At 40.5% G+C, this 13,269-nt stretch overlaps 1 protein-coding gene and 2 long non-coding RNA genes across 5 annotated transcripts in view; all 3 read left to right on the top strand.

The window, feature by feature from the left end:
* Positions 1-13,269, top strand: part of LOC135217718 (dyslexia-associated protein KIAA0319-like protein) — a 248,419-nt gene that overhangs the window by 85,778 nt on the left and 149,372 nt on the right. The gene's annotated exons all lie outside the window — the stretch shown is intronic.
* On the top strand, positions 3,201-3,735 carry LOC135217088 (uncharacterized). Its single transcript, XR_010315044.1, has 3 exons — positions 3,201-3,263; positions 3,393-3,485; positions 3,610-3,735. It is a non-coding gene; the product is annotated as an uncharacterized LOC135217088 (long non-coding RNA).
* On the top strand, positions 5,447-6,097 carry LOC135217752 (uncharacterized). The gene is made up of 3 exons (XR_010315186.1): positions 5,447-5,534; positions 5,680-5,762; positions 5,954-6,097. It is a non-coding gene; the product is annotated as an uncharacterized LOC135217752 (long non-coding RNA).

The raw sequence follows: 13,269 nt of genomic DNA on the forward strand, positions 1-13,269 counted from the left end.
TGCCCTCATTAGTATGGTTCATGGTCTAGTCACATCGTGGTCTCGCCCCTGTAGACAGATCATCTGGAGTGCACCAGCTACATAGGTCTCTACCTTGCTGGCAACTAGTAGCACAAGCAGACTTACGTGGCAGTAATCACGAAGCCAGCTATGCTAACAGGTAAGGAACCAAGATATCAATATCGCATATATGTGTTTCCTAAATCCTCTATTCTGTCTCTCCCACCACCAAAGGTGGGATTCAGCTATACAGGCGGTCCCCGGGTTACGACGGTTCCGGCTTACGACGTTCCGAGGTACGACGCTTTTTCTTAAATATTCAATGGAAAATTCCGTCCTGGGTTACGACGCTTGTTCCGAGGTTACGACGCTGACGCTTCCGACGCTGACGCTTCCGACGCTGACGCTTCCGACGCTGACGCTTCCGACGCTCCGAGTTAACGACGCTTTTTAAAAAAAAAAAAAAAAAAAAAAAAAAACGCATGCTATGATAAAAATCCTTTATAGTTTAGCACAGTACATAATAAAAATATGTTTTTGGTTACATTACAACAAAAATTTTGAGGTTATGATGATTTTTGACACTTTTTTTTTCGTATATTTTTTTAATTTTTTTAGTGACCGCCGCATATTGCGGAACTAGTTTGCGGGCCGAATGAATACACTAGCTTGGGATGCGCATTATAACAGTCCAAAAGCGCAAATATAATGAAAAATCATTGCTTGTTTCCAGTACATAATTAAAAAAACTAAGTTTCTGGTTAGATTACAACACAAATTCCAAGGTTACGACGTTTTGTTATGGCTTTTTAACGATACCTCATATGCAGAACTAGTTTTTTTTTGTTTTTGAGCGGAGGTGCATAATTAATTAACGCTATTAAACTGTATGGTAAATTGACCGAACAACGACCTCGGACGGTCGAGGACGCCAAGCGTAACAATACGAAAGGACGCCACTTCAATCGCGTGCCTGCCTGCATTCCACTAGGTTGTGTGCTGAGACGTTGCTGAAATTCTTCCTTGCATTTCGCAAATTACAATGGCTCCTAAACGCCAAAGTACTTCCTCCGATGATAGTTCATCCAAGAAGAGGAAGGTCATCACGATGGAGGTCAAAATATGACGTGATAAAGCGTTCGGAGAAGGGAGAAAAACACCGAAATAGGCCGTTCTTTAGGCTTGAGCAGGACCACGGTGGTAACCATTGTGAATGGATAAGGAACGTATTCTGAAGCATGTTAAGGATGCTGCACCGATGAAGTCAACGGTGATAAACAAGAAGCAACGTAGCCAGAGCATTGTTGAAATGGAGAAATTGCTCATGATCTGGCTGGAGGACCAGAACCAGCGACGTGTTCCGGTGAGCTTAAGTGTGATCCAGGAGAAGGCTAGAGCGCTGCATGAGGCAGTAGTGAAAAAGTTTGGCGAAGGCAGTGCTGGTGGTGAATTTTCCGTGAGTAGAGGTTGTTTAACCGTTTTAAGGCTCGTGCAAATTTGCATAAGTGAAGCTGCAAGGTGAAGCTGCTAGTGCTGATAGCGAAGCAGCAGAAAAGTTTTCCAGGTGGTTTGGCTGAGATAATTAAGGATGGTGGTTACACGGCTGACCAAGTCTTTAATTAATGTGGATGAGACTGGATTATTTTGGAAAAGAATGCCAAATCGAACGTACCTTTCCAAGGAGGAGAAGTCAAGCACCTGCATAAAGCTGGAAAAGGAGCGACTGACTTTGCTGTTTGGGGCCAATGCAAGTGGTGATTTGAAAAACTGAAGCCCTTGCTGGTGTATTTGAGGCGAGAATCCAGCTTTTCAAGGGCATTTTCAGAGTCAACTCCCTGTGATTTGGAAATCTAACAAGAAGGCGTGGGTTACCTTAATGGTCTTCGAAGATTGGTCAATGACCATTTCGTGCCAGCAGTGGAGCGGTATTTGACTTCGAAGGGTCTGCCTTTTAAGGCCCTCTTAGTCTGGACAATGCCCCTGGTCACCCTTCAAATTTGAGCGACATGCATCCTAATGTGAAGGTGGTGTACCTCCCACCCAATACCACACGCTGATACAGCCAATGGACCAGGGAGTAATAGCTAATTTCAAGGCTTACTACCTTAGTAAGGACCATACGTTTTTGCTTTGAGGGCCCATAGAAGCTAACAAGGAGTTGACACTGAAGCAATTCTGGAAGGGCTACAACATTGCAGATGCAGTGAGAACATTGCAAGTGCTTGGGGACGAGGTGAAGACGACCACTTTAAATGGGGCCTGGAGGAAACTGTGTCCACATTTGTGCACAGTTTTGAAGGCTTTGACCAGGCAGAAGACGTCGAGACTGTGACGAGGAAGATCGTATGGGCTAAGCAAGAGGCTGCAACTAGATCTTGAACCTGATGATGTAACAGAGCTGCTGGCTTCCCATGGAGAGGAATTGTCTGCAGAGGACTTACTAGAACTTGAACAACAAATGATTGAGGAAGAGGAGGCGGCACCAGAGCCAAAACCCAGGTCATTAACTGTGAAAGGCTTGTCAGAGGGTTTTACTCATCTGGAGAGAGCCTTGGCTTCTTTTGAGGCAGAAGACCCTAACGTTTCTAGGTTGACAAAATCAAGAGAGGAATCATGGATTTATGGGACTTTCTACAAGGAGACCCTGAAGGATAAGCAGACGAAGAGAAGTGTGCAGTCAGACTTGACACTTTCTTTCACAAGTCTCCAGTACCACCACCTCCCACTCCTAGTCCTGGTAAGGAATTCTGAACTGTTTTTTTTACTAATTTATGTTTTACATAGTGTACATATTAAAATGTGTTAAGTTTTTTAATGTAACCAACTAAATGTAAGAGTAAATTGTAACTTCATTAATTTTCATCATTTTGTAATTTTATTGCAGAAGTGGTGACAGTTCCAGATCCCCCCTTGTACTACCTGTGACAGTTCCAGATCTCCCTGTACTAACTGTGACAGTTCCAGATCTCCCTTTTGTACTACCTGTGACAGTTCAGATCCCCCCTGTACCTGGACCCTCTGTATCAGCCCGCCCACCTGTACGTGTACAATCAGGTAAGCAATTTCATTTTTCTCATTTTTCCATGTTGGAAATAAATCTTACACCCTACATACATACGTTACACTAACTTACATAGTGGTACAATGTGTTTGATGTTGCATAACCTTATTAGTTTTTTTCATTTCAGACCCTTTGATAAGTGACAGTGACCCAGATGACCCTGAGCCTTTCCATGGTTTTGATGCCTCGCCCTATACATCAGGTAAGGAATCCTTTAACAAATTTGTATAAAATGTTTTATAAATTGCTAATAGAAATTTTATTAAAAGTGTATATATGCTACAATTACATCCACCTTATATATATTTATGTACCCTATCATTCTTTCCAGATGTAGATGTTCCCTCATCAGTTGATACGAGTATCACCTCTCCAGAGCCCAAATCAGTTGATACGAGTAGTATCACCTCTCCCATTCCTTCAGGTAAAGAATTCTTCATTTTTATATTGAACATACGTATTACACACTACATATGTCAAACAGTAATAACATGTGCAGTAGTTACAGTAGTAGTAACTATCATTTTATATATTTTTTATCATTCTAGACTCCCAAGCACCTGCCCATCCCACTCCATAGCCCAGCCACCCACTCTCATGTACCATATGGCCATCCCAGTAAGCAAGCCAACCACTAGAATTTGGTAAGGACATTTTTTTTTATTAATGTTTTAATATTACATATGTAATAACCATGTTATGTATGTACATACATACTAATAATCATATGTATTACATTATCATTCAGACTGGCATGCACCTGTGACTTACATAAAACCAGACCTCTACAAGCCTACATGTCTTCATTTTGCTGAAGGTAAGGAATTCTCAGTTGTGTTTAATGTTTGCATACGTACAATAAATTTTGTACACCTAAGTGGTTACATACTGGTCCTTTAATATTAATTCTTCATTCCAGACTGCCCATCATCCTAGCCTGTTATCTGTGATAAAGAACACTGAAGTTAGGTTTGGAATGCATCCTTATCATTGGAATGCTCTACACCTCCACCTCCATCTCCCACAACCTAGGTAACAGCTTTGAGACTCACTAAAAGTTGGTAAGTTATGTAAGGAATTTCTAAATTAAGTTTATACTACATGTTTATATGTGATATTAAACCACTGTATGGTGCATATTACTGTATGTAAACTTACTATGCATAGAGTCTTACGACAAAATTATTTTTTGTACATTCCAGAACCCCCTGAATGATGTAGGCTATGGGGCCACATAAGACTTTGTCCATCCAGGGTTACGTTGAATTGCCAAATTTAAACTAAAGGTAAGTGGAATTTAATTAAGCATACATTAACTCTTTTAGTACTCTTGATATATCTACAGTAATTAACATATGCATTCAACAACTTCTGTAGTGTATATTTTGTACAACTAATTTTGTTACTGTTTTCCTTCCAGAACCAACATTTTTCACACAACTCCAGGTTGTTACTACAAGTGTCATCAAGGGATAACTACTACAAGTAGAAGCACCATTTTTGGATGGAAAAAACCCTTCAGGAAAGTATACGTATCACATGTAACATGTAGTGTAACAAAGTATGAACAGTAAGGTTTTTACATACAGTAGTACATATTACATACGTACATAACTTTTTTTTACAGGAATTTCCAACCAAGTTTGATTATGTACATATGTACATGTTATAAACACTGTACGTATGGTTACTGTATGTAACTTTACTAAACATAACTAAACATGACTTAACTTTGATACTTTTTTTTGGTACATTCCAGAAAACCAGGACCCCCCTCCATGATGCAGGCTATGGGGCCACATAAAACTTTGTCCAGGGTTACTACATAACATAGCACGACAACTGTAGCAACGAAAACACTGTACTACTGTACTACTAAAAGTACACTAAAGGTAAGGAATTATACATAGTAGTAAACATACATTAAGTAAGTTTTATACGTACTACTAAAAAAAAGTGACAAGATCTCTCACATGGAATAAGTGATCAAGGTCCCTCATGGATTGGTACTGTACACTCCCTGCTGAACAGGGGGTGTAGACCAATCATTTACAATAATGCATACCAGTTGATATTAAACCACTGTATGGTGCATATTACTGTATGTAACTTACTATGCATAGAGTACTTACTGACAAAATTATTTTTTGTACATTCCAGAACCCCCTGAATGATGTACGCTATGGGGGCCACATAAGACTTTGTCCATCCAGGGTTACGTTGAATTGCCAAATTTAAACTAAAGGTAAGGAATTAATTAACATACATTAACTAAGTTTTATACATGTTATATATGTGATATAAACCACTGTATGGTGCATATTACTGTATGTAACTTACTAATGCATAGAGTACTTACTGACATACTAATTATTTTTTGTACATTCCAGAACCCCCTGAATGATGTAGGCTATGGGGCCACATAAGACTTTGTCCATCCAGGGTTACGTTGAATGCCAAATTTAAACTAAAGGTAAGGAATTAATTAACATACATTAACTAAGTTTTATACATGTTATATATGTGATATTAATCCACTGTATGGTGCATATTACTGTATGTAACTTACTATGCATAGAGTACTTACTGACATACTAATTATTTTTTGTACATTCCAGAACCCCCTGAATGATGTAGGCTATGGGGCCACATAAGACTTTGTGCATCCAGGGTTACGTTGAAAGACAAATTTAAACTAAAAGTAAGGAATTAATTCACATACATTAACTTTTTTACTCTTGATATAACTCAAAGTAAGGAATTATAAACTAAAAGTAAGGAATTAATTAACATACATTAACTACTTTTACTCTTGATATCTATAATTTACATATTGCATTCAGGACTTTGTGTAGTATTTTGTACTAATTGTGTTATACTTTTACCTTCCAGAGCTACCAGACTGGGATTTTAGTGTACTCCAGGATCTAACAAATACTACTACGAAGTGTACAGTGCATAATATAGTGTTTAGTGTATAATCTAACCTAAGGATTAAGTGTAGTACATTGTGCTTTTTAGTGTCACAAGAGTTTAATAAAGAATATACCTTCAAGAACCATCCTTTGCCATTGAAATAACCACACTACATCATGCAATCTACTTGCCATGTCACACAGGTAAGGTCTCTAACTTTTTCTTAGTTTAGAGGCATATTTCCAAGTGTCGTTCCGGCTTACGACGATTTTCGGCTTACGACGCGCCTCAAGAACGGAACCCCCGTCGTAACCCGGGGACTGCCTGTATATATATCTGACAGGTAAGTTGCATGAACAAAATGATATTGTAATGATACAATTAAGTTTGTTCATACTTACCTGGCAGATATATATAATTAAGTACCCACCCACCTCCCCTCAGGAGACAGTGGAAATAAAAATTATGAATAGAAAATGGGAATGGTTCCTGATACCCGCCTCCCAGCGGCGGGAATGGGTACTAACCACCTGACTCCCACTACGTGTGTCGTAAGTTTTAAATTCTGTCGGTCGTCGGAATTATCAGCTATATATATATCTGCCAGGTAAGTATGAACAAACTTAATTGTATCATTACAATATCATTTTCGGTTATCAGTGATTTTTGCTTATCACCAATTTTCGGTTATCAGTGATTTTTGCTTATCACCAATTTTTGGTTATCAGTGATTTTTGTTTATCACTAAATTTTGGTTAACAGTGATTTTTGCTTATCACCAATTTTTGGTTATCAGTGATTTTTGCTTATCACCAATTTTCAGTTATCAGTGATTTTTGCTTATTATCAAGCATCCGTTGGAACGGAACCCTCACCAATAACGGGAGTCTGCCTCTAATTAGATACTTTAGGATTATTTAAAATAATGACTTCAATGATATTTTCTAATATTTATGTGAGGTACTGTTTATATTTGGTTTGGTAAGATTTTCTAAGTGGTAACACTGTTTAAGTAGTAGTAGTAGTAGTAGTAGTAGTAGTAGTAGTAGTAGTAAATTAATGTACATAATAATAATAATAATAATAATTTACTTGTTCATACGTGAACAAACCTTCGGCCTTAACAATAGGATAATTTCAAGCGCCTAGCTGGATCCGGTTAAAAAGCAGATGAAAGCAAGGAATCTTGTGATATCTGGCAACGCATGTGTAGCTCGGGTGAGGATTGGTCAAGGACCACGCCGCTACACCAATCGTTTATTTGACCACCTGGGTGAGAGTCATGTTATCCTCTCTTGGCCTTTTCCCGGTTCATTGCCCATTTCGCTTGTGTTTGTGTTTAGTGTGTGTGTGTGTGTGTTTGGCTGATATTATGGCTTCTTCTGCTCCTTCTCGGCATCAACGTATGTGCCCCGGAGTTCCAGGTTTTCCGTGTTCTCGTTTTTTGGCTTCGTCAGGGACTGACCCTCACATAACGTACCTGGAATGCCAGGCATGGCCTAAAGAGCAGTGGAGGTCATTTTATGGCAAGAGAGAGCATCGGAGGGTTTCGACTCTTCCTACTTGGGAAGGTTTTTCGCCTTTTCCCGATGTTTAGTCTCCTGCAGTAGTCAACTCCCATAGTAGTATTGTTCCTGCATTGCCCTCCTCTTCTTCTGTTGATTCATCAATGGAAGTATCGGGAGGCAACCGGGCTAATGTTTCTAATGTAGCCCTCTCTTCCTCAGGACTTAATTTGATTCCCAAGAAGGGTGAGGTTTGTTCATCAATCTCTTTTCTTCCAGAGTCAGAGGCGTCCAAAATGGCGGCGATTTGGAAGATGCTAAGGCTAGTGGGTCCCCCGTCCTTGGAAGGGCTGCTAGCCCATTTTGTGGATGCTCTTACACCCCCCCTCCCCGACTGGCCAGACCATCCCCCCTCCTCCCTGGGTTCGTCTTCGTGGGTAGCCGAAGTCGGCCATCTTGTATTACTCTGCCAGTGTCTGCTGCCACTTCTTTGAGTCAGAGTGACACCGTGGCGTCAGCCCCATTGATGACATCACGGGATCCGTCTTTGTGTATTCATCCACCAGTGGCGCTGTTACGAACCGAGAGAGGTCCACTCCAAGTTCGATATAATGATAAACAAAAAGGATTTAACACCAACAGTTGAAACTGGGGATACGAATATAGAAAGAAACACTGACAGAATAAAGGTTTATTTACAGGCTTACTAATAAAGATAAATGCAGAATGGTATCTCCTATTTACATAAAAAAGGCAAAATCTTACAATGTGTGAACTGGGGAAACAGTGGGGTAATGAAAGTACTTGCCTGCCAGTTTTGCGACTCGAAGCGATGGCTTCACAAAAGGAGAACTGCAATTGCAGACGACTTCTTGACTCCGTATTGCAGAAAATAATGTCTATTCTTGATACTCGTAGGGCAGGAACTTCTCAAAACCTCTTGCAGAATGTTTCTTCTCTGAAGTCTTGCTCAACGTCGAAATAACTCAGTCGTCCACTCCTGACGAAGACTTGACCAGAATTCGACCAATTCTTGAGCGACTTTTCCTCTCTGATCCTTCGTCGGTTCCTTCTTCTCTTATCTCTCTCTGGTGATCTCTCACGAATGATCTAAGCTCTGATCTCTCACTGATCTCTCTGCTGGTCTCTCGCTGATTATCTGATCTGTGGCTCTTACTGATGATCTGCTTCCTCCTACTTCATCAGTCGTATTTATACGGTGACCTGGGGGCGGGGCCTACGGGAGAGGCGGAGCACGAACGTCACAGACTCCCTAGATTACTAGAACTTCTTAGAAGGATCTGGACGAAGTATTACATCAGAAATCGTGGCGTTCCTCACGTCACATCGGCGCCTGTCAAGTTCCACAACACTCCTGCCGATTCTAGAACCATCATGAGAACAGGCACCTCCAACACATGCGCGAATGCCTCCTTGCTGCAGAACTTCTCGAAGATGCGTTTTCCTTTCCTTTATTTTTCTTTGCTATAAAGCAATTATCATGACACGTCCCCCCCAAAAAAGAAAAATAATGAAATCAACTGATTTTATTTTTTTTTCTAAAGAGAAACAAGAATTAAACAGCAGGGGAACAATTCTGCATAAAGCTTTAACACTTTTTCATTCACTCAACCACTTGTGCCCAAACAGAAAACGGTCATTAGGCTACTCATTCTGAAAACTCTAGAGAGGCTATTAGCTATCACATTATCCTTCCCTCTTAATTTCTCTGTTTTCTGAACTCTGATTAAAATTTTGAAATGCTAAAACACCTCTTACGTTTTCTCAAAACCAATTCCTCTCAGTAACACTGTCACATCGGGCGGAGGCCACGGCACGGGGCGTTCTTTATAATTCTGAAGCAAGTTTACATCCATTGACTTTGCTCTACTCTTACCCATATTAATTCTATGATCTATATTTCCCCTCTCCTCTAACACTGATAAAGGACCTTCGAACTTATAAGGTAAAGCGGAACCTTCTTTCTGGACTAGTACTAAAACTTTATCTCTTATACACAAACTTCTCTTTTTTGCTCTAAGATCATGTTTCTCTTTAGTTTCCCCTTTCGCTAGTTGCCAAGCGCTTCCGTTCTCCTTCCGCTAGTTGCCAAACATCTCTTAAATTGTTTTTATAATACTCTAGATTAGTTGTGCAATCTTCTCTACCCTTACTTACAGACAAAGGTCCTACCAAATTGATAAATACATTCTCAAAAGATTCGCCTACTGAAGGAATATTACACAACGGAACTCTGGGAATTACTTGATTCGGTTTCCCGGCAATTTGGCATTCATGACAGCTTAAAACATACCTCTTTACGTCACTTTTCATTTTAGGCCAAAAGTACGCCCTACTAATACACCGGAAAGTTTTATTTACTCCTATATGCCCTTGCTCATCATGTGCTAACTTTAAAACTAGTTCACGAAGCTTCCTAGGAACCACTAATTGTTCGGTGATCTCCCCTTTACTACCTAGCTTAGGACAAACATAATAACACAAAACTTCATCCTTTAAACAAAAAGTTTCCTTACACACATCATCAAGATCATCATCCAGCTCACATTCAAAATTTCGGGTTAGTGTTTCCTCTTCTCTCTGCAGCTTGACTAGCTCATCCTTATCCAAAAGGTTAGCACCTAATTCATCACCGTAACTAGTACTAGATACTGGTACATTTACTACGTTACTCTCGGCAGCTACACCTTCCATTTGGCTTTAGCTATCACTGTCAACGATAGAGTCAGGTTTCTCAGCCACACTCATGCCAAGATCAACCTCGCCACCTCTATCACACTCGTTCGAATCCACGAACTCACTCATGTTCGAATCCACGAACTCACTCTCGTTCGAATCCACGAACAAATTATGACCGTGTCTATGTCTGGTATCTAAACTCGACCTAGTTACTACCATTTCAGGCACTGGAATATCCCTCAACAGGATTCACATTCTTGGATAAAGCTAAGTCATTACCGACAATAATATCATCGTCATCAACGGGCAAACTGTCAACAACTGCAAGTTTCACTTCTCCTGACACTACCTGACTTTCTAAGTTCAACTTCAACAAAGGACAAAGAACACAAGTGTTAGGAAATCCACCTAACATGACTTTTTCTTCCATGTTGATTTCCGCCCGGTTTGGCACACTGTCTCTCTTAATCAGTGAGACAGCAGCTCCTGTGTCTCGAAGCAAGACCACTTCTCTCAAAAATACTACTCCAACAGAGGAAACTACACCTTCTGATAGAAATTCACCAAAAAATGTCATAGTTTCTCTCATCACATCATTCCTACTTGACGAAAGGTTAACTAGAGACACTGGTTTCTTACCGTCCTTCCTTTCTACTACACAATTTCTTGCTAAATGCCCTTTCCCATTACATCAGAAACAAGTTAATTCTGAGCCGCTAGATGCCATTTTACTCTTACAAACCTTAGACGTATGACCAGGTTTTCCGCATGTATAACAGGAATAGTCACTTTTACTCGCATTGCTATTACTAGGACTGAAACCTTTACTGCTTTGTACTCTACCAGACGAAGGATCATTTCGTTTCTCACTAACACTCAAATTATGAGTTAGACTATATTTGTCAGCTAACCTAGTTGCTCCTGCAAAAGATACTTCTCGCCTATCTTCTATATAAAGCTTAATCTCAGGGGATACGTTATCTTTGAAGTTATCTAACAACACTAAGTTCTTCAAACTATCAAAATCCTCAACTTTAGCAGAAGTTAACCAATCAAAAAACAGCCTTTCTAACTTCTTACCGTATTCTACAAACGTAATATTTTCGTCCTTTTCCAAACTTCTAAATTTCTTACGGTATGCCTCCGGTACTAACCTGTACACGCTAAGAACAGTTTCTTTCACAATATCATAATCATCACATTCCTCCTTAGACATGCAGCTATACACAGTCAATGCCCTACCACTCAAAACTGACTGTAAATATAAAGTCCACGTTACTTTAAGAGAACCTACTCTTTCCATTAACTTCTCAAAACACACGAAATATGTTGTTACATCTTCCTCATCAAACTTTGGTACTAATTTCAACACTGCACTCATACCTAACCTATCAGCTCCGTTTTCATTTTCGCCTGTCCGACTGTTACGAGTAATTTCCCTTAACCGAGCAACTTCCAACTCATGCATACGCTCTCTCTCTTTCTTCCTGCTGCATTACCAACATTTCTACCTCTTGCTGCATTTTCCTCGCTTCTCTCTCAGCCGCTCTTTCATCTCTCTCATACTTTTCTCTTTCTTTCCTTTCAACATAGTACTCTGAGATCATTCCCCTCTAGACCTAGAAGTTTACCTGACTCAATAAACTCTTTCATCATCTCACTCATTCTGGTTCTTTCTTTATTCTCCCTGCTTCAGTCTGTTATGGTGTCAAATTATACTGGCAAAGGTCGCCACAATGTTATAATGATAAACAAAAAGAATTCGATATAATGATAAACAAAAAGAATTCAACACCAACAGTTGAAACTGGGGATACAAATATAGAAAGAAACACTAACAGAACAAAGGATTATTTACAAGCTTACTAACAAAGATAAATGCAGAATGGTATCTCCTGTTTATATAAAAAAGGCAAAATCTTACAATGCGTGAACTGGGGAAACAGTGGGATAATGAAAGTACTTGCCGGCCAGTTTTGTGACTCAAAGCGATGGCTTCACAAAAGGAAAACTGCAATTGCAGACGGCTTCTTGACTCCGTATTGCAGAAAATAATGTCTATTCTTGATACTTGCAGGGCAGGAACTTCTCAAAACCTCTTGCAGAACGTTTCTTCTCTGAAGTCTTGCTCAATGTCGAAATAACTCGGTCGTCCACTCCTGACGACGACTTGACCAGAATTCGACCAATTCTCAAGTGACTTTTCCTCTCTGATCCTTCGTTGGTTCCTTCTTCTCTTATCTCTCTCTGGTGATCTCTCATGGATAATCTCTTCTCTGATCTCTCACTGATCTCTTTGCTGGTCTCTCACTGATTATCTGATCTGTGGCTCTTACTGATGATCTGCTTCCTCCTACTTCATCAGTCGTATTTATACGGTGACCTGGGGGCGGGGCCTATGGGAGAGGCGGAGCACGAATGTCACAGACTCCCGAGATTACTAGAACTTCTTAGAAGGATCTGGACGAAGTATTACATCAGAAATCGTGGCGTTCCTCACGTCAAGTTCCACAACACACTTGCCGATTCTAGAACCATCATGAGAACAGGCACCTCCAACACATGCACGAATGCCTCCTTGCTGCAGAACTTCTCGAAGATGCGTTTTCCTTTCCTTTATTTTTCTTTGCTATAAAGTAATTACCATGACAGGCGCCTGATTCCCTCTCACACCAAGGGGAAGCCGTGACGTCGCCACCACTTGTGACGTCACTTCCATCGATGACGTCTCTCCCAGTCGTCTCCTCGGGTCTGCTTGTCTCAGCCATGATGTCATCCCTGCCGCCCAGTTTGCTACATCTCCCTTCCTTGTCATCGGAGCCTTCTCTGGCACATCAGTCTGAGATCATATGCCAGGCCGTGCTTGAGAGGTTGAACTCTGTTTTGGATGTGAAGTTGGATACCTTATCGGTTGGGAGGACTGGTAGGAAACGTGTTGCTTCGTCCTGCCTCCTGAGAAGAGTTTGCATAAGAAACCAGTGCTGTCTTCCTCTCCCTCTCGCCCCTCTACGCCCCGTCGGTGTATCAAGCATTGGAAGGCTAAGGATTTTGCCCTTTCTTCGCCTACAAGGGAGGAACAACGCTGAC

This window comes from Macrobrachium nipponense, chromosome 7 (genome assembly GCF_015104395.2).
Source record: "Macrobrachium nipponense isolate FS-2020 chromosome 7, ASM1510439v2, whole genome shotgun sequence".
Classification (NCBI taxonomy): domain Eukaryota; kingdom Metazoa; phylum Arthropoda; class Malacostraca; order Decapoda; family Palaemonidae; genus Macrobrachium; species Macrobrachium nipponense.